This window comes from Coregonus clupeaformis, unplaced genomic scaffold (assembly GCF_020615455.1).
Source record: "Coregonus clupeaformis isolate EN_2021a unplaced genomic scaffold, ASM2061545v1 scaf0676, whole genome shotgun sequence".
Lineage (NCBI taxonomy): Eukaryota > Metazoa > Chordata > Actinopteri > Salmoniformes > Salmonidae > Coregonus > Coregonus clupeaformis.
In genome coordinates, this window is record NW_025534131.1 from 241873 (window position 1) to 268762 (window position 26890).

General features: G+C 41.7%; 17 non-coding genes across 17 annotated transcripts; all 17 read left to right on the top strand.

Annotated features, from left to right (window-relative positions):
* Window positions 1–13775: 13775 nt before the first annotated feature.
* On the top strand, window positions 13776–13848 carry trnam-cau. The gene has a single exon. It is a non-coding gene; the product is annotated as a tRNA-Met (tRNA).
* Window positions 13849–15024: 1176 nt separating this feature from the next.
* Window positions 15025–15100, top strand: trnar-ccu. The gene has a single exon. It is a non-coding gene; the product is annotated as a tRNA-Arg (tRNA).
* Window positions 15101–15521: 421 nt separating this feature from the next.
* On the top strand, window positions 15522–15594 carry trnam-cau. The gene has a single exon. It is a non-coding gene; the product is annotated as a tRNA-Met (tRNA).
* Window positions 15595–15765: 171 nt separating this feature from the next.
* Window positions 15766–15838, top strand: trnat-cgu. Its single transcript has one exon. It is a non-coding gene; the product is annotated as a tRNA-Met (tRNA).
* Window positions 15839–16262: 424 nt separating this feature from the next.
* On the top strand, window positions 16263–16335 carry trnam-cau. Its single transcript has one exon. It is a non-coding gene; the product is annotated as a tRNA-Met (tRNA).
* A 178-nt stretch (window positions 16336–16513) lies between these two features.
* On the top strand, window positions 16514–16586 carry trnam-cau. The gene has a single exon. It is a non-coding gene; the product is annotated as a tRNA-Met (tRNA).
* Window positions 16587–17004: 418 nt separating this feature from the next.
* On the top strand, window positions 17005–17078 carry trnam-cau. Its single transcript has one exon. It is a non-coding gene; the product is annotated as a tRNA-Met (tRNA).
* A 424-nt stretch (window positions 17079–17502) lies between these two features.
* On the top strand, window positions 17503–17575 carry trnam-cau. The gene has a single exon. It is a non-coding gene; the product is annotated as a tRNA-Met (tRNA).
* A 432-nt stretch (window positions 17576–18007) lies between these two features.
* trnar-ccu lies at window positions 18008–18084 on the top strand. Its single transcript has one exon. It is a non-coding gene; the product is annotated as a tRNA-Arg (tRNA).
* A 666-nt stretch (window positions 18085–18750) lies between these two features.
* Window positions 18751–18823, top strand: trnam-cau. The gene has a single exon. It is a non-coding gene; the product is annotated as a tRNA-Met (tRNA).
* Window positions 18824–19248: 425 nt separating this feature from the next.
* On the top strand, window positions 19249–19321 carry trnam-cau. The gene has a single exon. It is a non-coding gene; the product is annotated as a tRNA-Met (tRNA).
* Window positions 19322–21236: 1915 nt separating this feature from the next.
* trnam-cau lies at window positions 21237–21309 on the top strand. The gene has a single exon. It is a non-coding gene; the product is annotated as a tRNA-Met (tRNA).
* Window positions 21310–22605: 1296 nt separating this feature from the next.
* trnam-cau lies at window positions 22606–22678 on the top strand. The gene has a single exon. It is a non-coding gene; the product is annotated as a tRNA-Met (tRNA).
* Window positions 22679–23605: 927 nt separating this feature from the next.
* On the top strand, window positions 23606–23678 carry trnam-cau. Its single transcript has one exon. It is a non-coding gene; the product is annotated as a tRNA-Met (tRNA).
* A 359-nt stretch (window positions 23679–24037) lies between these two features.
* trnam-cau lies at window positions 24038–24110 on the top strand. Its single transcript has one exon. It is a non-coding gene; the product is annotated as a tRNA-Met (tRNA).
* A 674-nt stretch (window positions 24111–24784) lies between these two features.
* On the top strand, window positions 24785–24859 carry trnat-cgu. The gene has a single exon. It is a non-coding gene; the product is annotated as a tRNA-Thr (tRNA).
* Window positions 24860–26034: 1175 nt separating this feature from the next.
* Window positions 26035–26107, top strand: trnam-cau. Its single transcript has one exon. It is a non-coding gene; the product is annotated as a tRNA-Met (tRNA).
* The last annotated feature ends 783 nt before the right edge of the window (window positions 26108–26890 follow it).

Consider the following 26890-nt stretch of genomic DNA (forward strand, 5'->3'; position numbering starts at 1 on the left):
GATATACAGCCCCGCCTTTACACAGAAATACCACAGCATTAGATATAAGCCCCGCCCTTTACACAGAAATACACAGCATAGATATACAGCCCCGCTCGCCCCCTTTACACAGAAATACACAGCATTAGATAAACCAGTTACACAGAAATACCAAGCATTAGATATACAGCCCCGCCCCTTTACACAGAAATAAAGCATTAGATATAAGCCGACCACACAGAAATACCACAGCATTAGATATACAGCCCCGGCCTCTACACAGAAATACCACAGCATTAGATATACAGCCCCGCCCTTACACAGAAATACCACAGCATTAGATATACAGCCCCGCCCCTTTACACAGAAATACCACAGCATTAGATATACAGCCGCCCTACACAGAAATACACACATTAGATATAAGCCCCGCCCCTACACAGAAATAACAGATTAGATAACACGACCCTTACACATAAATACCACAGCATTAGATATACAGCCCCGCCCCCTACACAGAAATACCACAGCATTAGATATACAGCCCCGCCCCTTTACACAGAAAGTACCACAGCATTAGATATAAGCCGCCTTTACACAGAAATACACAGCATTAGATATACAGGCCCGCCCCTTTACACAGAAATACCACAGCATTAGATATACAGCCGGCCCTTACACAAAAATACCACAGCATTAGATATACAGCCCCTTTACACAGAAATAACAGCATTAGATATACAGCCCCGCCCCTACACAGAAATACCACAGCATTAGATATACAGCCCGCCCTTACACAGAAATACCACAGCATTAGATAAAGCGGCCCACACAGAAATACACAGCATTAGATATAACCCCTTTACACAGAAATACCACAGAATTAGATATAAGCCGCCTTTACACAGAAATACACAGCATTAGATATACAGCCCCGCCCCTTTACACAGAAATACCACAGCATTAGATATACAGCCCCGCCCTTTAACAGAAATACCACAGCATAGATATAAGCCCGCAACCCCTACATAGAAATAACAGCATTAGATATACAGCCCCGCCCCCTTACACAGAAATACACAGCATTAGATATACAGCCCCGCCCTTTACACAGAAATACCACAGCATTAGATATACAGCCGCCCCTTTACACAGAAATACCACAGCATTAGATATACAGCCCCGCCCTTTACACAGAAATACCACAGCATTAGATATACAGCCCGCCCCTTACACAGAAATACCACAGCATTAGATATACAGCCCCGCCCTTTACACAGAAATAACACAATTAGATATAAGCGCCCTTTACACAGAAATACACAGCATTGATATACAGCCCCGCCCCTTACACAGAAATACACAGCATTAGATATACAGGCCCGCCCTTTACACAGAAATACACAGCATTAGATATATAGTCCCGCCCTTTACACAGAAATACCACAGCATTAGATATACAGCCGTTTACACAGAAATACCACAGCATTAGATATACAGCCCCGCCCTTTACACAGAAATACAAGCATTGATATACAGCCCCGCCCCTTTTAGACGAAATACACAGAAGATAAAGCCCCGCCCACACAGAAATACAAGATAGATAAAGGCCCTTTACACAGAAATACTACAGCATTAGATATACAGCCGGCCTTTACACAGAAATAACACAGCATTAGATATACACCCCACCAACAGAAATACACAGCATTAGATATAAGCCCACCACACAGAAATACCACAGCATTAGAGATAAGCCCCGCCTTTACACAGAAATAACAGAAGATATAAGCCCGCCCCTTTACACAGAAATACACAGCATTAGATATAAGCCGCCCTTACACATAAATAACAGCATAGATATACAGCCCCACTTACACAGAAATACCACACATTAGATATAAGAACACAGAAATACCACAGCATTAGATATACACAGCCCCGCCCCTTTACACAGAAATACCACAATAGATATACAGCCCCGCCCCTTTACACAGAAATACCACAGCATTAGATATACAGCCCCGCCCCTTTACACAGAAATACCACAGCATTAGATATACAGCCCGCCCTTACACAGAAATACACAGCATTAGATATACAGCCCGCCTTTACATAGAAATACCACAGCATTAGATATACAGCCCCGCCCTTTACACAGAAATACCACAGCATTAGATATACAGCCCCGCCCTTTACATAGAAATACCACAGCATTAGATATACAGCCCCGCCCTTTACACAGAAATACCACAGCATTAGATATACAGCGCCCCTTTACATAGAAATACCACAGCATTAGATATACAGCCCCCCCCCTTTACATAGAAATACCACAGCATTAGATATACAGCCCCGCCCTTTACATAGAAATACCACAGCATTAGATATACAGCCCCGCCCTTTACACAGAAATACCACAGCATTAGATATACAGCCCCCGCCTTCACATAGAAATACCACAGCGTAGATATACAGCCGCCCTTAACAAAAAATACAACAGCATTAGATATACAGCCCCGCCCTTTACATAGAAATACCACAGCATTAGATATACAGCCCCGCCCTTTACATAGAAATACCACAGCATTAGATATACAGCCCCGCCCCATTACACAGAAATACCACAGCATTAGATATACAGCCCCGCCCTTTACATAGAAATACCACAGCATTAGATATACAGCCCCGTCCTTTACATAACTGGAAGCGTTCTTCCCACTGTGGCCCTGTCTACACTGAAAGGAGAGATCCAGTGTGCGTCTCCAAATGGCATCCTATTTCCCTATATAGTGCACTACTTACTAGTAGTGTACTACACAGGGAGCCATTTGGGAAACAGCTCTTGTGTATGTGAATGCAGCTCTGCCTCCGATTCCGCCAAAACAACCGCTATGTTGGCGTTGCCTAGGGATCCTTCATTCACCCTCATCACTAGCACCTTCACAAACTGTTAGGAAATGCGGGTGGTGTGTGTGTGTGTGTGTTAATGCAGTGTGCTTTGTGTGCCGTGTACGTGTAAAAATCTGAATAAAGTAATATATTAAAGATTGATATTAGCCACGTTTAAACTTGGTGCCAATATGTGTCCTGTGTCCTGCCCCTTGGCTGGGTTTCAATCAGATCACGGGTTTTAAAGGCATTGCAGATTCTTAAAGGCAATGTTCTCGCGTTCGCATGAGATCCCGTTCTCACGGTAAACGCTGCACATGTCAGCTCAGTCGGAAATTGCCTTCAAAAAGTCGCAATACCTATAGACGGGTTGGCTGAAAACTTCATCAACATTTTGGTTCAAGGATCGATATGTCCGGAAGCAGTACCGGATAATGCGGTGGGCCCACAAGGGCCAAGCCGTAGGGGGCCCCACAAGGGGCCAAGCCTGTAGGGGGTCCCACATGGGCCAAGCGTAGGGGGTCCCACAAGGGGGCCAAGCCTGTAGGGGGGCCCCACAGGGCCAAGCCTGTAGGGGGCCCCACAAGGGGCCAAGCCTGTAGGGGGCCCGAAAGGCACAAAACAACACGGGAGCCTGTTCTCAATGTTCAAAATACACCAGAGAGCATCATTTAGTTTAATAACTAGCTGTGGGCCTATGATTTCTTCATCCGTCCCCTGTCCAAAAGGCATGCGTTATGATTCTGAAAGGTCAGATAGCTTAGCGACAATGAAAAAGGAAGCTTCGGTGGGGGAATCGTAGGTGGCTCGCTTCAGCTCGTTGCATCTTGTTATTGGTAACGTCTTGTTTTGACTGGATGTCATGGCTATGGTAATGTGGCAAAGATGAGCTAGTAGTAACAACTGGAACGCAATGCTAGCTAGCTAACAACTGGAACGAATGCTAGCTAGCTAGCTAACAACGGTAACGATGTATTTGAAAGACAAGTGCACATTGTGCCCAATGCGTTGTTTTCACTAAACATTTGGAGACTAAATCTAGAGGACATGTCATCAACAGTCTAAAGACAAACCCGTCTGTTTTGCCCCACAGTCGTGCACATGTCGGTTTTGTTGCTAAACAACCAACCCATCTATAACCTGCGATTGGATTGAATCCCGCCCTTAGTCTGCATTCTGATTGGGGCCCACGCTTTTAGACAGGTGTGTAGACGATTAAAATAACTGATGGGGATCCTCCTCCGGAGGAGGAGGTAGTCAGGGACGTTTGATTGGTTGGATTATATTCCAGTGGGCAGAGCTTTGTAGTGAATTCCATTAATGCCCTGGGCCTGTCCCGGGTGAACCGGGGTTAGTGTTGATTGCATTGGTTTTGGAACTGGGCCCACCTCCCGGCGTGAGCCAGGTTTCCGTTTCGGCCCGAAGTCGGCTCAAAACAAAAGTGACAGAGGTTAAAACCATACTGCAGTCTCCTTTCAGATCATTTATCATGTATTTACTTAACAAAAGGCACATCTCAATAGGTGGTCCAGGTAAGTCCTTTACATTTGACATTTTAGTCATTTAGCAGACGCTCTTATCCAGAGCGACTTACAGTTAGTGAGTGCATACGTTCATACTGGTCATGACATAGACAGGTGGGGGGGCTTTCCTCTTTAGGTCTCTATTGCTCCTCAAGCAAGGGGGAGGTGACTTACAGTTAGTGAGTGCATACGTTCATACTGGTCATGACATAGACGGGGGGGGCTTTCCTCTTTAGGTCTCTATTGCTCCTCAAGCAAGGGGGAGGCCAATGACATCACGACTTCACATCAGACCTACTCCTTGAATACCCCACTTTACTGTATTTATACTGATATCACCTTACTGTATTTATACTGATATCACCTTACTGTATTTATACTGATATCACCTTACTGTATTTATACTGATATCACCTTACTGTATTTATACTGATATCACCTTACTGTATTTATACTGATATCACTAACACTAACCCCTACCAAGGCTTTCCTCTTTAGGTCTCTATTGCTCCTCAAGCAAGGGGGAGGCCGATGACATCACGACTTCCCATCAGACCTACACCTTGAATACCCTACTTTACTGTATTTATACTGATATCACCTTACTGTATTTATACTGATATCACCCTTACTGTATTTATACTGATATCACCTTTACTGTATTTATACTGATATCACCTTACTGTATTTATACTGATATCACCTTACTGTATTTATACTGATATCACCTTACTGTATTTATACTGATATCACCTTACTGTATTTATACTGATATCACCTTACTGTATTTATACTGATATCACCTTACTGTATTTATACTGATATCACCTTACTGTATTTATACTGATATCACCTTACTGTATTTATACTGATATCACCTTACTGTATTTATACTGATATCACCTTACTGTATTTATACTGATATCACCTTACTGTATTTATACTGATATCACCTTACTGTATTTATACTGATATCACCTTACTGTATTTATACTGATATCACCTTACTGTATTTATACTGATATCACCTTACTGTATTTATACTGATATCACCTTACTGTATTTATACTGATATCACCTTACTGTATTTATACTGATATCACTAACACTAACCCTACCAAGGCTTTCCTCTTTAGGTCTCTATTGGTCCTCAGCAAGGGGGAGGCCGATGACATCACGACTTCCCATCAGACCACACTAACACTAACCCTACCAAGGCTTTCTCTCTTAGGTCTCTTTGGTCCTCAAGCAAGGGGAGGCCGATGACATCACGACTTCCCATCAGACCTACTCCTTGAATACCCCACTTTACTGTATTTATACTGATATCACCTTACTGTATTTATACTGATATCACCTTACTGTATTTATACTGATATCACCTTACTGTATTTATACTGATATCACCTTACTGTATTTATACTGATATCACTAACACTAACCCTACCAAGGCTTTCCTCTTTAGGTCTCTATTGCTCCTCAAGCAAGGGGGGAGGCCGATGACATCACGACTTCCCATCAGACCTACTCCTTGAATACCCTACTTTACTGTATTTTATACTGATATCACCTTCCTGTATTTATACTGATATCACACTAACCCTACCAAGTACACACTAACACTAACCCACCAAGGCTTTCCTCTTTAGTTCTCTATTGCTCCTCAAGCAAGGGGGAGGCCGATGACATCATCGACTTCCCATCAGACCTACTCCCTTGATGTTGGCACTAAAAAAGTTAGCATTTTTTACCCCTTAGTGTGTGTACTTTACTGTATTTATACTTGGGATAAATTGCTGGATGGCGTCAATAAGCACATGGACTCATTAAAAAACTGCCTTCCAATGAAACGAGTAAAATAATTCTAACATATTTTATGGAGACAACACCAGACTAACAGGAAGAAACAAGACAACACCAGACTAACAGGAAGAAACAAGACGACACCAGACTAACAGGAAGAAACAAGACGACACCAGACTAACAGGAAGAAACAAGACGACACCAGACTAACAACAGGAAGAAACAAGACAACACCAGACTAACAGGAAGAAACAAGACGACACCAGACTAACAACAGGAAGAAACAAGACGACACCAGACTAACAACAGGATGAAACAAGACAACACCAGACTAACAACAGGATGAAACAAGACAACACCAGACTAACAACAGGAAGAAACAAGACAACAGCAGACTAACAACAGGAAGAAACAAGACAACACCAGACTAACAACAGGATGAAACAAGACAACACCAGACTAACAACAGGAAGAAACAAGACAACACCAGACTAATAACAGGAAGAAACAAGACGACAGCAGACTAACAACAGGGAAGAAACAAGATGACAGCAGACTAACAGGAAGAAACAAGACGACACCAGACTAACAGGAAGAAACAAGACGACACCAGACTAACAGGAAGAAACAAGACGACACCAGACTAACAGGAAGAAACAAGACGACACCAGACTAACAGGAAGAAACAAGACGACACCAGACTAACAACAGGAAGAAACAAGACGACACCAGACTAACAGGAAGAAACAAGACGACACCAGACTAACAACAGGAAGAAACAAGACAACACCAGACTAACAACAGGATGAAACAAGACAACACCAGACTAACAACAGGATGAAACAAGACAACACCAGACTAACAGGAAGAAACAAGACAACACCAGACTAACAGGAAGAAACAAGACGACAGCAGACTAACAACAGGATGAAACAAGACTAACAGGAAGAAACAAGACGACACCAGACTAACAGGAAGAAACAAGACGACACCAGACTAACAACAGGAGGAAACAAGACGACACCAGACTAACAGGAAGAAACAAGATGACACCAGACTAACAGGAAGAAACAAGACGACACCAGACTAACAGGAAGAAACAGGACGACACCAGACTAACAGGAAGAAACAAGACGACACCAGACTAACAACAGGAAGAAACAAGACGACACCAGACTAACAACAGGAAGAAACAAGACGACACCAGACTAACAGGAAGAAACAAGACGACACCAGACTAACAGGATGAAACAAGACGACACCAAACTAACAACAGGGAAGAAACAAGACGACACCAGACTAACAACAGGAAGAAACAAGACGACAGCAGACTAACAACAGGATGAAACAAGACAACACCAGACTAACAACAGGAAGAAACAAGACAACACCAGACTAATAACAGGAAGAAACAAGACGACAGCAGACTAACAACAGGAAGAAACAAGATGACAGCAGACTAACAGGAAGAAACAAGATGACACCAGACTAACAGGAAGAAACAAGATGACACCAGACTAACAGGAAGAAACAGGACGACACCAGACTAACAGGAAGAAACAAGACGACACCAGACTAACAGGAAGAAACAAGACGACACCAGACTAACAACAGGAAGAAACAAGACGACACCAGACTAACAGGAAGAAACAAGACGACACCAGACTAACAACAGGATGAAACAAGACAACACCAGACTAACAACAGGATGAAACAAGACAACACCAGACTAACAACAGGATGAAACAAGACAACACCAGACTAACAACAGGAAGAAACAAGACGACACCAGACTAACAGGAAGAAACAAGGACGACAGCAGACTAACAACAGGATGAAACAAGACTAACAGGAAGAAACAAGACGACACCAGACTAACAGGAAGAAACAAGACGACACCAGACTAACAACAGGAGGAAACAAGACGACACCAGACTAACAGGAAGAAACAAGATGACACCAGACTAACAGGAAGAAACAAGACGACACCAGACTAACAGGGAAGAAACAGGACGACACCAGACTAACAGGAAGAAACAAGACGACACCAGACTAACAACAGGAAGAAACAAGACGACACCAGACTAACAACAGGAAGAAACAAGACGACACCAGACTAACAGGAAGAAACAAGACGACACCAGACTAACAGGATGAAACAAGACGACACCAGACTAACAACAGGAAGAAACAAGACGACACCCAGACTAACAACAGGAAGAAACAAGACGACAGCAGACTAACAACAGGGAAGAAACAAGACGACAGCAGACTAACAGGAAGAAACAAGATGACACCAGACTAACAGGAAGAAACAAGATGACACCAGACTAACAACAGGAAGAAACAAGACGACACCAGACTAACAGGAAGAAACAAGACGACACCAGACTAACAACAGGATGAAACAAGACAACACCAGACTAACAACAGGATGAAACAAGACAACACCAGACTAACAACAGGAAGAAACAAGACGACACCAGACTAACAGGAAGAAACAAGACGACAGCAGACTAACAACAGGAAGAAACAAGACGACAGCAGACTAACAGGAAGAAACAAGATGACACCAGACTAACAGGAAGAAACAAGATGACACCAGACTAACAACAGGAAGAAACAAGACAACAGCAGACTAACAACAGGAAGAAACAAGACAACAGCAGACTAACAACAGGAAGAAACAAGACAACAGCAGACTAACAACAGGAAGAAACAAAGATGACACCAGTCTAACAGGAAGAAACAGGACGACACCAGACTAACAACAGGAAGAAACAAGATGACACCAGACTAACAACAGGAAGAAACAAGACGACACCAGACTAACAGGAAGAAACAAGACGACACCAGACTAACAGGAAGAAACAAGACGACACCAGACTAACAGGAAGAAACAAGACGACACCAGACTAACAACAGGAAGAAACAAGACGACACCAGACTAACAGGAAGAAACAAGACAACACCAGACTAACAACAGGATGAAACAAGACAACACCAGACTAACAACAGGAAGAAACAAGACAACAGCAGACTAACAACAGGAAGAAACAAGACAACAGCAGACTAACAACAGGAAGAAACAAGACAACAGCAGACTAACAGGAAGAAACAAGACAACACCAGACTAACAACAGGAAGAAACAAGACAACAGCAGACTAACAACAGGAAGAAACAAGATGACACCAGTCTAACAGGAAGAAACAGGACGACACCAGACTAACAACAGGAAGAAACAAGATGACACCAGACTAACAACAGGAAGAAACAAGACGACACCAGACTAACAGGAAGAAACAAGACGACACCAGACTAACAGGAAGAAACAGGACGACACCAGACTAACAGGAAGAAACAGGACGACACCAGACTAACAACAGGAAGAAACAAGACGACACCAGACTAACAGGAAGAAACAAGACGACACCAGACCAACAACAGGATGAAACAAGACGACACCAGACTAACAACAGGATGAAACAAGACAACACCAGACTAACAACAGGAAGAAACAAGACGACACCAGACTAACAGGAAGAAACAAGACGACAGCAGACTAACAACAGGAAGAAACAAGACGACACCAGACTAACAACAGGATGAAACAAGACTAACAGGAAGAAACAAGACGACACCAGACTAACAGGAAGAAACAAGACGACACCAGACTAACAACAGGAGGAAACAAGACGACACCAGACTAACAGGAAGAAACAAGATGACACCAGACTAACAGGAAGAAACAAGACGACTCCAGACTAACAGGAAGAAACAGGACGACACCAGACTAACAGGAAGAAACAAGACGACACCAGACTAACAACAGGAAGAAACAAGACGACACCAGACTAACAACAGGAAGAAACAAGACGACACCAGACTAACAGGAAGAAACAAGACGACACCAGACTAACAGGATGAAACAAGACGACACCAGACTAACAGGATGAAACAAGACGACACCAGACTAACAACAGGAAGAAACAAGACGACACCAGACTAACAACAGGAAGAAACAAGACAACACCAGACTAACAACAGGAAGAAACAAGACGACACCAGACTAACAACAGGAAGAAACAAGACGATACCAGACTAACAACAGGAAGAAACAAGACAACAGCAGACTAACAACAGGAAGAAACAAGACGACACCAGACTAACAACAGGAAGAAACAAGACAGCAGAGTTAAAAAAATAAAGGAGTTGCCTGAAGATGACAACCATGTATAAATATTTATTTCTTTTGGATATTCAGACAATACCTTCATTTTTGGGACAGCGGATACCACTTCAGTGACATTATCGAAGATCTTTATAAAAAAAATGTCTCTTGACCTTTGGCACGTATCTGCCTCGTTGGCGCAGTAGGTAGCGCGTCAGTCTCATAATCTGAAGGTCGTGAGTTCGATCCTCACACGGGCAGGAGATTTTTAAAAATGAAGGTGCTGGCTCAAGATGAAAACCAGGTATCAATGTTCATTTCTCTGGGACTTTGGATATTCAGACAATACGTGTCGTTTGGCACAGTGGATACCACCTCAGTGACATTATCTGAAGATTGTTATCAATATTTTTGTATCTTGACTTTTGGTCATTATGTGCCTCGTTGGCACAGTAGGTACCGCGTCAGTCTCATAATCTGAATGTCGTGAGTTCGATTCTCATACGGGGCAGCAGAGTTCTTAAAATGAAGGAGTTGGCTGAAGATGAAAACCAGGTATAAATGATAATTTCTCTGCGACTTTGGATATTCAGACAATACATGTCTTTTTGGGACAGTGGATACCACTTCAGTGACATTATCTGAAGATTGTTATCAATATTTTTGTATCTTGACTTTTGGTCATTATGTGCCTCGTTGGCGCAGTAGGTACTGCGTCAGTCTCATAATCTGAAGGTTGTGAGTTCGATCCTCACACGGGGCAGCAGAGTTCTTAAAATGAAGGAGTTGGCTGAAGATGACAACCACGTATAAATATTTATTTCTTTGGATATTCAGACAATACCTTCATTTTTGGGACAGCGGATACCATTTCAGTGACATTATCTGAAGATCTTTATCAAAAAAATGTCTCTTGACGTTTGCCATTTATGTGCCTCGTTGGCGCAGTAGGTAGCGTCAGTCTCATAATCAGAAGGTCGTGAGTTCGATCCTCACATCGGGTCAGTAGATTTTTTTAAATGAAGGTGCTGGCTGAAGATGAAAACCAGGTATCAATGTTCATTTCTCTGGGACATTGGATATTCAGACAATACGGGTCTTTTTGGCACAGTGGATACCACTTCAGTGACATTATCTGAAGATTGTTATCAAAACAAAATCTCTTGACTTTTGGCAGTTATGTGCCTCGTTGGAGCAGTAGGAAGCGCGTCAGTCTCATAATCTGAAGGTCGGGAGTTCGATCCTCACACGGGGCAGCAGATTTTTTTTAAATGATGGTGCTGGCTGAAGATGAAAACCAGGTATCAATGTTCATTTCTCTGGGACATTGGATATTCAGACAATACGGGTCTTTTTGGCACAGTGGATACCACTTCAGTGACATTATCTGAAGATTGTTATCAATATTTTTGTATCTTGACTTTTGGTCATTATGTGCCTCGTTGGCGCAGTAGGTACTGCGTCAGTCTCATAATCTGAAGGTTGTGAGTTCGATCCTCACACGGGGCAGCAGAGTTCTTAAAATGAAGGAGTTGGCTGAAGATGACAACCACGTATAAATATTTATTTCTTTGGATATTCAGACAATACCTTCATTTTTGGGACAGCGGATACCACTTCAGTGACATTATCTGAAGATCTTTATCAAAAAAATGTCTCTTGGACGTTTGCCATTTATGTGCCTCGTTGGCGCAGTAGGTAGCGCGTCAGTCTCATAATCAGAAGGTCGTGAGTTCGATCCTCACACGGGGCAGTAGATTTTTTTAAATGAAGGTGCTGGCTGAAGATGAAAACCAGGTATCAATGTTCATTTCTCTGGGACATTGGATATTCAGACAATACGGGTCTTTTTGGCACAGTGGATACCACTTCAGTGACATTATCTGAAGATTGTTATCAAAACAAAATCTCTTGACTTTTGGCAGTTATGTGCCTCGTTGGAGCAGTAGGAAGCGCGTCAGTCTCATAATCTGAAGGTCGGGAGTTCGATCCTCTCAGCAGGGCAGCAGATTTTTTTAAATGATGGTGCTGGCTGAAGATGAAAACCAGGTATCAATGTTCATTTCTCTGGGACATTGGATATTCAGACAATACGGGTCTTTTTGGCACAGTGGATACCACTTCAGTGACATTATCTGAAGATTGTTATCAATATTTTTGTATCTTGACTTTTGGTCATTATGTGCCTCGTTGGCGCAGTAGGTACTGCGTCAGTCTCATAATCTGAAGGTTGTGAGTTCGATCCTCACACGGGGCAGCAGAGTTCTTAAAATGAAGGAGTTGGCTGAAGATGACAACCACGTATAAATATTTATTTCTTTGGATATTCAGACAATACCTTCATTTTTGGGACAGCGGATACCACTTCAGTGACATTATCTGAAGATCTTTATCAAAAAAATGTCTCTTGACGTTTGCCATTTATGTGCCTCGTTGGCGCAGTAGTTAGCGTGGCAGTCTCATAATCTGAAGGTTGTGAGTTCGATCCTCACACGGGCAGCAGAGTTCTTAAAATGAAGGAGTTGGCTGAAGATGACAACCATTTATAAAAATGTATTTCTTTGGATATTCAGACAATACCTTAATTTTTGGCACAGTGGATACCACTTTATTGACATTATCTGAAGATTGTTATCAATATTTTTGTATCTTGACTTTTGGTCATTCGTGCCTCGTTGGCGCAGTAGGTAGTGCGTCAGTCTCATAATCTGAAGGTCGTGAGTTCGATCCTCACACGGGGCAGCAGATTTTTAAAAATGAAGGTGCTGGCTGAAGATGAAAACCAGGTATCAATGTTAATTTCTCTGGGACTTTGGATATTCAGACAATACGGGTCTTTTTGGCACAGTGGATACCACTTTATTGACATTATCTGAAGATTGTTATCAATATTTTTGTATCTTGACTGTTTGTCATTTGTGCCTCGTTGGCGCAGTAGGTAGTGCGTCAGTCTCATAATCTGAAGGTCGTGAGTTTGATCCTCACACGGGGCAGCAGAGTTCTTAAAATGAAGGAGTTGGCTGAAGATGACAACCATGTATAAATATTTATTTCTTTCGATATTCAGACAATAGCTTCATTTTTGGGACAGCGGATACCACTTCAGTGACATTATCTGAAGATCTTTATTTTAAAAAATGTCTTGACGTTTGGCATGTATCTGCCTCGTTGGCGCAGTAGGTAGCGTGTCAGTCTCATAATCTGAAGGTCGTGAGTTTGATCCTCACACGGGGCAGCAGAGTTCTTAAAATGAAGGAGTTGGCTGAAGATGACAACCATGTATAAATATTTATTTCTTTCGATATTCAGACAATAGCTTCATTTTTGGGACAGCGGATACCACTTCAGTGACATTATCTGAAGATCTTTATAAAAAAAAATGTCTCTTGACGTTTGGCATGTATGTGCCTCGTTGGCGCAGTAGGTAGCGCGTCAGTCTCATAATCTGAAGGTCGTGAGTTCGATCCTCACACGGGGCAGCAGAGTTTTAAAAATGAAGGTGTTGGCTGAAGATGAAAACTAGGTATCAATGTTCATTTCTCTGGGAGTTTGGATATTCAGCCAAAACGTGTCTTTTTGCACAGTGGATACCACTTCAGTGACATTATCTGAAGATTGTTATCAATATTTTTTATCTTGTCTGTTGGTCATTATGTGCCTAATTGGCGCAGTAGGTAGTGAGTCAGTCTCATAATATGAAGGTCGTGAGCTCGATCCTCACACTGGGCAGTAGAGGTTTAGAAATGAAGGTGTTGGCTGAAGATGAAAACCAGGTATCAATGTTCATTTCTTTGGGAGTTTGGATATTAAGACAATACGTGTCTTTTTGGGACAGTTGATACCACTTCAGTGACATTATATGAAGATTATTATCAATATTTTTTATCTTGACTTTTGGTCATAATGCGCCTCGTTCGGCGCAGTAGGTAGCGCTCAGTCTCATAAGCTGAAGGTCGTGAGTTCGATCCTCACACGGGGCAGCAGAGTTCTTAAAATGAAGGATTTGGCTGAAGATGAAAACCATGTATAAATATTTATTTCTTAGGATAATCAGACAATACATTCATTTTTTGGGACAGCGGATACCATTTCAGTGACATTATCTGAAGATCTTTATCCAAAAAAATCTCTTGACCTTTGGCATTTTATGTGCCTCGTGGCGCAGTAGGTAGCGCGTCAGTCTCATAATCTGAAGGTCGTGAGTTCGATCCTCACACGGGGCAGCAGATTTTTTTAAAATGAAAGGTGCTGGCTGAAGATGAAAACCAGGTATCAATGTTCATTTCTCTGGGACTTTTGCATATTCAGACAATATGGGTCTTTTTGGCACAGTGGATACCATTTCAGTGACATTATCTGAAGATCTTTATCAAAGAAAATGTCTCTTGACTTTTGGCATGAATATGCCTCGTTGGCGCAGTAGGTAGCGCGTCAGTCTCATAATCTGAAGGTCGTGAGTTCGATCCTCATGCAGGGCAGCAGATTTTTAAAAATGAAGGTGCTGGCTCAAGATGAAAACCAGGTATCAATGTTCATTTCTCTGGGACTTTGGATATTCAGACAATATGGGTCTTTTTGGCACAGTGGATACCACTTCAGTGCATTATCTGAAGATTGTTATCAATATTTTTTATCTTGACCTTTGGACATTATGTGCCTCATTGGCGCAGTAGGTAGCGCGTCAGTCTCCTAATCTGAAGGTCGTGAGTTCGATCCTCACACGGGAAAGCAGAGTTCTTAAAATGAAGGAGTTAGCTTAAGATGACAACCATGAATAAATATTTATTTCTTTGCATATTCAGACAATACCTTCATTTTTGGGACAGCGGATACCACTTCAGTGACATTATCTGAAGATCGTTATCAAAAAAAATGTCTCTTGACTTTTTGCATTTATGTGCCTCGTTGGCGCAGTAGGTAGCGTGTCAGTCTCATAATCTGAATGTCGTGAGTTTGATCCTCACACGGGGCAGCAGATTTTTAAAAATGAAGGTGCTGGCTAAAGCTGAAAACCAGGTATCAATGTTCATTTCTCTGTGACTTTTGGATATTCTGACAATACGGGTATTTTTGGCACAGTGGATACCATTTCAGTGACATTATCTGAAGATCTTTATCAAAAAAAATGTCTCTTGATGTTTGGCATGTATGTGCCTCGTTGGCGCAGTAGGTAGCGCGTCAGTCTCATAATCTGAAGGTCGTGAGTTCGATCCTCACACGGGGCAGCAGAGTTCTTAAAATGAAGGAGTTGACTGAAGATGACAACCATGTATAAATATTTATTTCTTTGGATATTCAGACAATACCTTCATTTTTGGGACAGCGGATACCACTTCAGTGACATTATCTGAAGATCTTTATCGAAAAATGTTTATCTTGACCTTTGGCATGTATGTGCCTCGTTGGCGCAGTAGGTAGCGCGTCAGTCTCATAATCTGAAGGTCGTGAGTTCGATCCTCACACGGGGCAGCAGATTTTTTAAAATGAAGGTGCTGGCTGAAGATGAAAACCAGTTATCAATGTTCATTTCTCTGGGACTTTGGATATTCAGACAATATGTGTCTTTTTGGGACAGTTGATACCACATCAGTGTCAAAACCTGAAGATTTTTATCAATAGTTTGTCCTGTTGAATAGTGGTTGTTATGTGCCTCGTTGGCGCAGTAGTTAGCGTGGCAGTCTCATAATCTGAAGGTCGTGAGTTCGATCCTCACACGGGGCAGCAGAGTTCTTAAAATGAAGGAGTTGACTGAAGATGACAACCATGTATAAATATTTATTTCTTTGGATATTCAGACAATACCTTCATTTTTGGGACAGCGGATACCACTTCAGTGACATTATCTGAAGATCTTTATCGAAAAAATGTTTATCTTGACCTTTGGCATGTATGTGCCTCGTTGGCGCAGTAGGTAGCGCGTCAGTCTCATAATCTGAAGGTCGTGAGTTCGATCCTCACACGGGGCAGCAGAGTTTTAAAATGAAGGTGCTGGCTGAAGATGAAAACCAGGTATCAATGTTCATTTCTCTGGGACTTTGCATATTCAGACAATATGGGTCTTTTTGGCACAGTGGATACCATTTCAGTGACATTATCTGAAGATCTTTATAAAAAAAAATGTCTCTTGACTTTTGGCATGAATATGCCTCGTTGGCGCAGTAGGTAGCGCGTCAGTCTCATAATCTGAAGGGCGTGAGTTCGATCCTCACACGGGGCAGCAGAGTTTTAAAAATGAAGGTGTTGGCTGAAGATGAAAACCAGGTATCAATGTTCATTTCTCTGGGACTTTGGATATTCAGACAATATGGGTCTTTTTGGCACAGTGGATACCATTTCAGTGACATTATCTGAAGATCTTTATCAAAGAAAATGTCTCTTGACTTTTGGCATGAATATGCCTCGTTAGCGCAGTAGGTAGCGCGTCAGTCTATAATCTGAAGGTCGTGAGTTCGATCCTCACGGCAGCAGAGTTCTTAAAATGAAGGAGTTGACTGAAGATGACAACCATGAATAAATATTTATTTCTTTGGATATTCAGACAATACCTTCATTTTTGGGACAGCGGATACCACTTCAGTGACATTATCTGAAGATCTTTATCGAAAAATGTTTATCTTGACCTTTGGCATGTATGTGCCTCGTTGGCGCAGTAGGTGAGCGCGTCAGTCTCATAATCTGAAGGTCGTGAGTTCGATCCTCACACGGGGCAGCAGATTTTTTAAAATGAAGGTGCCTGGCTGAAGATGAAAACCAGTTATCAATGTTCATTTCTCTGGGACTTTGGATATTCAGACAATATGTGTCTTTTTGGGACAGTTGATACCACATCAGTGTCATAACCTGAAGATTTTTATCAATAGTTTGTCCTGTTGAATAGTGGTTGTTATGTGCCTCGTTGGAGCAGTAGTTAGCGTGGCAGTCTCATAATCTGAAGGTCGTGAGTTCGATCCTCACACGGGGCAGCAGAGTTCTTAAAATGAAGGAGTTGACTGAAGATGACAACCATGTATAAATATTTATTTCTTTGGATATTCAGACAATACCTTCATTTTTGGGACAGCGGATACCACTTCAGTGACATTATCTGAAGATCTTTATCGAAAAATGTTTATCTTGACCTTTGGCATGTATGTGCCTCGTTGGCGCAGTAGGTAGCGCGTCAGTCTCATAATCTGAAGGTCGTGAGTTCGATCCTCACACGGGGCAGCAGATTTTTTTAAAATGAAGGTGCTGGCTGAAGATGAAAACCAGGTATCAATGTTCATTTCTCTGGGACTTTGCATATTCAGACAATATGGGTCTTTTTTGGCACAGTGGATACCATTTCAGTGACATTATCTGAAGATCTTTATCAAAGAAAATGTCTCTTGACTTCAGCATGAATATGCCTCGTTGGCGCAGTAGGTGGCGCGTCAGTCTCATAATCTGAAGGTCGTGAGTTCGATCCTCCACGGGGCAGCAGATTTTTAAAAATGAAGGGGTGCTGGCTCAAGATGAAAACCAGGTATCAATGTTCATTTCTCTGGGACTTTGGATATTCAGACAATATGGGTCTTTTTGGCACAGTGGATACCACTTCAGTGACATTATCTGAAGATTGTTATCAATATTTTTTATCTTGACCTTTGGACATTATGTGCCTCATTGGCGCAGTAGGTAGCCGCGTCAGTCTCCTAATCTGAAGGTCGTGAGTTCGATCCTCACACGGGAAAGCAGAGTTCTTAAAATGAAGGAGTTAGCTTAAGATGACAACCATGAATAAATATTTATTTCTTTGCATATTCAGACAATACCTTCATTTTTGGGACAGCGGATACCACTTCAGTGACATTATCTGAAGATCGTTATCAAAAAAAATGTCTCTTGACTTTTTGCATTTATGTGCCTCGTTGGCGCAGTAGGTAGCGTGTCAGTCTCATAATCTGAAGGTCGTGAGTTTGATCCTCACACGGGGCAGCAGATTTTTAAAAATGAAGGTGCTGGCTGAAGATGAAAACCAGGTATCAATGTTCATTTCTCTGTGACTTTTGGATATTCTGACAATACGGGTATTTTTGGCACAGTGGATACCATTTCAGTGACATTATCTGAAGATCTTTATCAAAAAAATGTCTCTTGATGTTTTGGCATGTATGTGCCTCGTTGGCGCAGTAGGTAGCGGCGTCAGTCTCATAATCTGAAGGTCGTGAGTTCGATCCTCACCAGGGGCAGCAGAGTTCTTAAAATGAAGGAGTTGACTGAAGATGACAACCATGTATAAATATTTATTTCTTTGGATATTCAGACAATACCTTCATTTTTGGGACAGCGGATACCACTTCAGTGACATTATCTGAAGATCTTTATCGAAAAATGTTTATCTTGACCTTTGGCATGTATGTGCCTCGTTGGCGCAGTAGGTAGCGCGTCAGTCTCATAATCTGAAGGTCGTGAGTTCAATCCTCACACGGGGCAGCAGAGTTCTTAAAATGAAGGACTTGGCTGAAGATGAAAACCAGATATCAATGATAATTTCTCTGGGACTTTGGATGTTCAGACAATATGTGTCTTTTTGGGACAGTTGATACCACATCAGTGTCAAAACCTGAAGATTTTTATCAATAGTTTGTCCTGTTGAATAGTGGTTGTTATGTGCCTCGTTGGAGCAGTAGTTAGCGTGGCAGTCTCATAATCTGAAGGTCGTGAGTTCGATCCTCACACGGGGCAGCAGAGTTCTTAAAATGAAGGAGTTGACTGAAGATGACAACCATGTATAAATATTTATTTCTTTGGATATTCAGACAATACCTTCATTTTTTGGGACAGCGGATACCACTTCAGTGACATTATCTGAAGATCTTTATCGAAAAAATGTTTATCTTGACCTTTGGCATGTATGTGCCTCGTTGGCGCAGTAGGTAGCGCGTCAGTCTCATAATCTGAAGGTTGTGAGTTCGATCCTCACACGGGGCATCAGATTTTAAAAAATGAAGGTGCTGGCTGAAGATGAAAACCAGTTATCAATGTTCATTTCTCTGGGACTTTGGATATTCAGACAATACGGGTCTTTTTCGCACAGTGGATACCACTTCAGTGACATTATCTGAAGATTGTTATCAATATTTTTTTATCTTGACTTTTGGTCATTATGTGCCTCGTTGGCACAGTAGGTAGAGCGTCAGTCTCATAATCTGAAGGTCGTGAGTTCGATCCTCACACGGGGCAGCAGAGTTCATAAAATGAAGGAGTTGGCTGAAGATGACAACCATGAGTAAATATTTACTTCTTTGGATATTCAGACAATACCTTCATTTTTGGGACAGCGGATACCACTTCAGTGACATTATATGAAGATCTTTATAAAAAAAATGTCTCTTGACGTTTGGCATGTATGTGCCTCGTTGGCGCAGTAGGTAGCGTGTCAGTCTCATAATCTGAAGGTTGTGAGTTCGATCCTCACACGGGGCATCAGATTTTAAAAAATGAAGGTGCTGGCTGAAGATGAAAACCAGTTATCAATGTTCATTTCTCTGGGACTTTGGATATTCAGACAATACGGGTCTTTTTCGCACAGTGGATACCACTTCAGTGACATTATCTGAAGATTGTTATCAATATTTTTTTATCTTGACTTTTGGTCATTATGTGCCTCGTTGGCACAGTAGGTAGACGTCAGTCTCATAATCTGAAGGTCGTGAGTTCGATCCTCACTGCGGGGCAGCAGAGTTCATAAAATGAAGGAGTTGGCTGAAGATGACAACCATGAGTAAATATTTACTTCTTTGGATATTCAGACAATACCTTCATTTTTGGACAGCGGATACCACTTCAGTGACATTATCTGAAGATCTTTATCAAAAAAATGTCTCTTGACGTTTCGTATTTATGTGCCTCGTTGGCGCAGTAGGTAGTGCGTCAGTCTCATAATCTGAAGGTCGTGAGTTCGATCCTCAGCACGGGGCAGTAGATTTTTAAAATGAAGGTGCTGGCTGAAGATGAAAACCAGGTATCAATGTTCATTTCTCTGGGACTTTGGATATTCAGACAATACGTGTCTTTTTGGCACAGTGGATACCACTTCAGTGACATTATCTGAAGATCTTTATAAAAAAAAATGTCTCTTGACTTTTTGCATTTATGTGCCTCGTTGGCACAGTAGGTAGCGCGTCAGTCTCATAATCTGAAGGTCGTGAGTTTGATCCTCACACGGGGCAGCAGAGTTTATAAAATGAAGTAGTTGGCTGAAGATGACAACCATGAGTAAATATTTACTTCTTTGGATATTCAGACAATACCTTCATTTTTGGGACAGCGGATACCACTTCAGTGACATTATCTGAAGATCTTTATTTTAAAAAATGTCTCTTGACGTTTTGCATGTATATGCCTCGTTGGCGCAGTAGGTAGCGCGTCAGTCTCATAATCTGAAGGTCGTGAGTTCGATCATCACACGGGGCTGTAGAGTTCTTAAAATGAAGGAGTTGGCTCAAGATGAAAACCAGGTATCAATGTTCATTTCTCTGGGACTTTGGATATTCAGACAATACGTGTCTTTTTGGCACAGTGGATACCACTTCAGTGACATTATCTGAAGATCGTTATCAAAAAAAATGTCTCTTGAGTTTTTGCATTTATGTGCCTCGTTGGGAGTAGGTAGCAGCGTCAGTCTCATAATCTGAAGGTCGTGAGTTCGATCCTCACACGGGGCAGCAGATTTTTAAAAATGAAGGTGCTGGCTGAAGATGAAAACCAGGTATCAATGTTCATTTCTCTGGGACTTTGGATATTCAGACAATACGGGTCTTTTTGGCACAGTGGATACCACATCAGTGACATTATCTGAAGATCGTTATCAAAAAAAATGTCTCTTGACTTTTTGCATTTATGTGCCTCGTTGGCGCAGTAGGTAGCGCGTCAGTCTCATAATCTGAAGGTCGTGAGTTCGATCCTCACACGGGGCAGCAGATTTTTAAAAATGAAGGTGTTGGCTGAAGATGACAACCATGTATAAATATTTCTTTCTTTGGATATTCAGACAATACCTTCATTTTTGGGACAGCGGATACCACTTCAGTGACATTATCTGAGATCTTTATTTAAAAATATTCTCTTCACCTTTGGCATGTATGTGCCTCGTTGTTGCAGTAGGTAGTGCGTCAGTCTCATAATCTGAAGGTCACGAGTTCTGAATCTCACACGGGCAGCAGATTTTTAAAAAAGAAGGTGTTGGCTGAAGATGAAAACCAGGTCTCAATTTTCATTTCTCTGCGACTTTGGATATTCAGACAATACGTGTCTTTTTGGGACAGTTGATTTACGTGCCTCGTTGGCGCAGTAGTTAGCGTGGCAGTCTCATAATCTGAAGGTCGTGAGTTGGATCCTCACACGGGGCAGTAGATTTTTTTAAATGAAGGTGCTGGCTGAAGATGAAAACCAGGGATCAATGTTCATTTCTCTGGGACTTTGGATATTCAGACAATACGGGTCTATTTGGCACAGTGGATACCACTTCAGTGACATTATCTGAAGATTGTTATCAATATTTTTGTATCTTGACTTTAGGTCATTATGTGTTACGTTGGCGCAGTAGGTAGGCGTCGGTCTCATAATCTGAAGGTCGTGAGTTCGATCCTCACAACGGCAGCAGAGTTCTTAAAATGAAGGTGTTGGCTGAAGATGAAAACCAGGTATAAATTATGATTTCTCTGCGACTTTGGATATTCAGACAATACATGTCTTTTGGGACAGTTGATTTACGCTGCCTCGTTGGCGCAGAAGGTAGCGCGTCAGTCTCATAATCTAAAGGTGCGTGAGTTCGATCCGCTTACAGGGCAGCAGAGTTCTTAAAATGAAGGTGTTGGCTGAAGATGACAACCATGTATAAATATTTATTTCTTTGGATATTCAGACAATACCTTCATTTTTGGGACAGCGGATACCATTTCAGTGACATTATCTGAAGATCTTTATCAAAAAAAATGTCTCTTGACTTTTGGCATGTATGTGCCTCGTTGGCGCAGTAGGTATCGCGTCAGTCTCATAATCTGAAGGTCGTGAGTTCGATCCTCACACGGTGCAATAGAGTTTTAAAAATGAAGGTGCTGGCTGAAGATGAAAACCAGATATCAATGTTAATTTCTCTTGGACTTTGGATATTCAGACAATACGGTTATTATTGGCACAGTGGATACCACTTCAGTGACATTATCTGAAGATCTTTATTTAAAAAAAAATCTCTTGACCTTTGGCATGTATGTGCCTCGTTGGCGCAGTAGGTAGCGCGTCAGTCTCATAATCTGAAGGTCGTGAGTTCGATCCTCACACGGGGCAGCAGATTTTTAAAAATGAAGGTGCTGGCTGAAGATGAAAACCAGGTATCAATGTTCATTTCTCTGGGACTTTGGATATTCAGACAATATGGGTCTTTTTGGCACAGTGGATACCATTTCAGTGACATTATCTGAAGATCTTTATCAAAAAAAATGTCTCTTGACTTTTTGGCATGTATGTGCCTTGTTGGCGCAGTAGGTAGCAGCGTCATCTCATAATCTGAAGGTCGTGAGTTCGATCCTCACACGGGGCAATAGAGTTTTAAAAATGAAGGTGTTGGCTGAAGATGAAAACCAGGTATCAATGTTAATTTCTCTTGGACTTTGGATATTCAGACAATACGGGTCTTTTTGGCACAGTGGATACCACTTCAGTGACATTATCTGAAGATTGTTATCAATATTTTTTTATCTTGACTATTGGTCATTTTGTGCCTCGTTGGCGCAGAAGGTAGCGTGTCAGTCTCATAATCTGAAGGTCGTGAGTTCAATCCTCACACGGGGCAGCAGAGTTCTTAAAATGAAGGAGTTTGCTGAAGATGACAACCATGAATAAATATTTATTTCTTTGGATATTCAGACAATACCTTCATTTTTGGGACAGCGGATACCACTTCAGTGACATTATCTGAAGATCTTTATTTTTAAAAAATTATCTTGACCTTTGGCATGTATGTGCCTCGTTGGCGCAGTAGGAACGCGTCAGTCTCATAATTTGAAGGTCGTGAGTTTGATCCTCACACGGGCAGCAGATTTTTTAAAAATGAAGGTGCTGGCTGAAGATGAAAACCAGGTATCAATGTTCATTTCTCTGGGACTTTGGATATTCAGACAATATGGGTCTTTTTTGGCACAGTGGATACCATTTCAGTGACATTATCTGAAGATCTTTATCAAAAAAATGTCTCTTGACTTTTGGCATGTATGTGCCTCGTTGGCGCAGTAGGTAGCGCGTCAGTCTCATAATCTGAAGGTCGTGAGTTCGATCCTCACACGGGGCAGTAGAGTTTTAAAAATGAAGGTGTTGGCTGAAGATGAAAACCAGGTATAAATGATAATTTCTCTGCGACTTTGGATATTCAGACAATACATGTCTTTTTGGGACAATTGATTTATGTGCCTCGTTGGCGCAGTAGGTAGCAGCGTCAGTCTCATAATCTGAAGGTCGTGAGTTCGATCCTCCGGGGCAGCAGAGTTCTTAAAATGAAGGAGTTGGCTGAAGATGACAACCACGTATAAATATTTATTTATTTGGATATTCAGAACAATACCTTCATTTTTGGGACAGCGGATACCACTTCAGTGACATTATCTGAAGATTGTTATCAAAACAAAATCTCTTGACTTTTGGCATTGATGGGCCTCGTTGGCGCAGTAGGTAGCGCTTCAGTCTCATAATCTGAAGGTCGTGAGTTCGATCCTCACACGGGGCAGCAGATTTTTTAAAAATGAAGGTGCTGGCTGAAGATGAAAACCAGGTATCAATGTTCATTTCTCTCGGAGTTTGGATATTAAGACAATAAGTGTCTTTTCGGCACAGTGGATACCACTTCAGTGACATTATCTGAAGATTGTTATCAATATTTTTGTATCTTGACTTTTGTCATTATGTGCCTCGTTGGCGCAGTAGGTACTGCGTCAGTCTCATAATCTGAAGGTCGTGAGTTCGATCCTCTACGGGGCAGCAGAGTTCTTAAAATGAAGGAGTTGGCTGAAGATGACAACCATGAATAAATATTTATTTATTTGGATATTCAGACAATACCTTCATTTTTGGGACAGCGAGATACCACTTCAGTGACATTATCTGAAGATCTTTATAAAAAAAAATGTCTCTTGACTTTTGGCATGTATCTGCCTCGTTGGCGCAGTAGGTAGCGCGTCAGTCTCATAATCTGAAGGTCGTGAGTTCGATCCTCACAGGGCAGCAGATTTTTAAAAATGAAGGTGCTGGCTGAAGATGAAAACCAGGTATCAATGTTCATTTCTCTGGGACATTGGATATTCAGACAATACGGGTGTTTTTTGGCACAGCGGATACCACTTCAGTGACATTATCTGAAGATTTTTATCAATATTTTTTTATCTTGACTTTTGGTCATTATGTGCCTCGTTAGGGCGCAGGAGGTACCGCGTCAGTCTCGTAATCTGAAGGTCGTGAGTTCGATCCTCACACGGGGCAGGAGATTTTAAAAATGAAGGTGCTGGCTCAAGATGAAAACCAGGTATCAATGTTCATTTCTCTGGGACATTGGATATTCAGACAATACGGGTCTTTTTTGGCACAGTGGAAAGCACTTCAGTGACATTATCTGAAGATTGTTATCAATATTTTTGTATCTTGACTTTTTGTCATTATGTGCCTCGTTGGCGCAGTAGGTACTGCGTCAGTCTCATAATCTGAAGGTCGTGAGTTCGATCCTCACACGGGCAGCAGAGTTCTTAAAATGAAGGAGTTGGCTGAAGATGACAACCATGTATAAATATTTATTTCTTTGGATATTCAGACAATACCTTCATTTTTGGGACAGCGGATACCACTTCAGTGACATTATCTGAAGATTGTTATCAATATTTTTGTATCTTGACTTTTGGTCATTATGTGCCTCGTTGGCACAGTAGGTACCGCGTCAGTCTCATAATCTGAAGGTCGTGAGTTCGATTCTCTATAAAAAAAAATGTCTCTTGACGTTTGGCATGATCTACCGCGTTGGCGCAGAAGTAGCGCGTCGTCTCATAATCTGAGGTATTGATTTTCACGGGGCAGAGTTTTAAAATGAAGGTGTTGGCTGAAGATGAAAACCAGGTATAAATGATAATTTCTCTGCGATTTGGATATTCAAAATACATGTCTTTGGGACAATTGATTTATGTGCCTCGTTGGCGCCCAGTAGGTAGCGCGTCAGTCTCATAATCTGAAGGTCGTGAGTTCGATCTCACACGGGGCAGCAGAGTTCTTAAAATGAAGGAGTTGGCTGAAGATGACAAACCACGTATAAATATTTATTTTTTGGATATTCAGACAATACCTTTCATTTTGGACAGCGGGATACCACTTCAGTGACATTATTGAAGATTGTTATCAAAACAAAACTTGACTTTTGGCATGATGGCCTCGTTGGCGCGTAGGTAGCGCTTCAGTCTCATAATCTGAAGGTCGTGAGTTCGATCCTCACACGGGGCAGCAGATTTTTAAAAATGAAGGTGCTGGCTGAAGATGAAAACCCGTATCAATGTTCATTTCTGACTTTGGATATTCAGACAATATGGGTCTATTTGGCACAGTGGATACCATTTCAGTGACATTATCTGAAGATCTTTATCAAAAAAATGTCTCTTGACTTTTAGCATGTATGTGCCTCGTTGGCGCAGTAGGTAGCGCGTCAGTCTCATAATCTGAAGGTTGTGAGTTCGATCCTCACACGGGGCAATAGAGTTTTAAAAATGAAGGTGTTGGCTGAAGATGAAAACCAGGTATCAATGTTAATTTCTCTTGGACTTTGGATATTCAGACAATACAGGTATTTTTGGCACAGTGGATACCACTTCAGTGACATTATCTGAAGATTGTTATCAATATTTTTGTATCTTGACTATTGGTCATTTTGTGCCTCGTTGGCGCAGAAGGTAAGCGCGTCGTCTCATAATCTGAAGGTCGTGAGTTCGATCCTCACACGGGGCAGCAGAGTTCTTAAAATGAAGGAGTTTGCTGAAGATGACAACCATGTATAAATATTTACTTCTTTGGATATTCAGACAATACCTTCATTTTTGGGACAGCGGATACCACTTCAGTGACATTATCTGAAGATCTTTATTTTAAAAAAATTATCTTGACCTTTGGCATGTATGTGCCTCGATGGCGCAGTAGGAACAGCGTCAGTCTCATAATCTGAAGGTCGTGAGTTCGATCCTCACACGGGGCAGCAGATTTTTAAAAATGAAGGTGCTGGCTGAAGATGAAAACCAGGTATCAATGTTCATTTCTCTGGGACTTTGGATATTCAGACAATACAAGTCTTTTTGGCACAGTGGATACCATTTCAGTGACATTATCTGAAGATCTTTATCAAAAAAATGTCTCTTGACTTTTGGCATCGTATGTGCCACCTTGTTGGCGCAGAGTAGGTAGCGCGTCAGTCTCTCATAATCTGAAGGTCGTGAGTTCGATCCTCTGCCACGGGGCAGCAGATTTTTAAAATGAAGGTGCTGG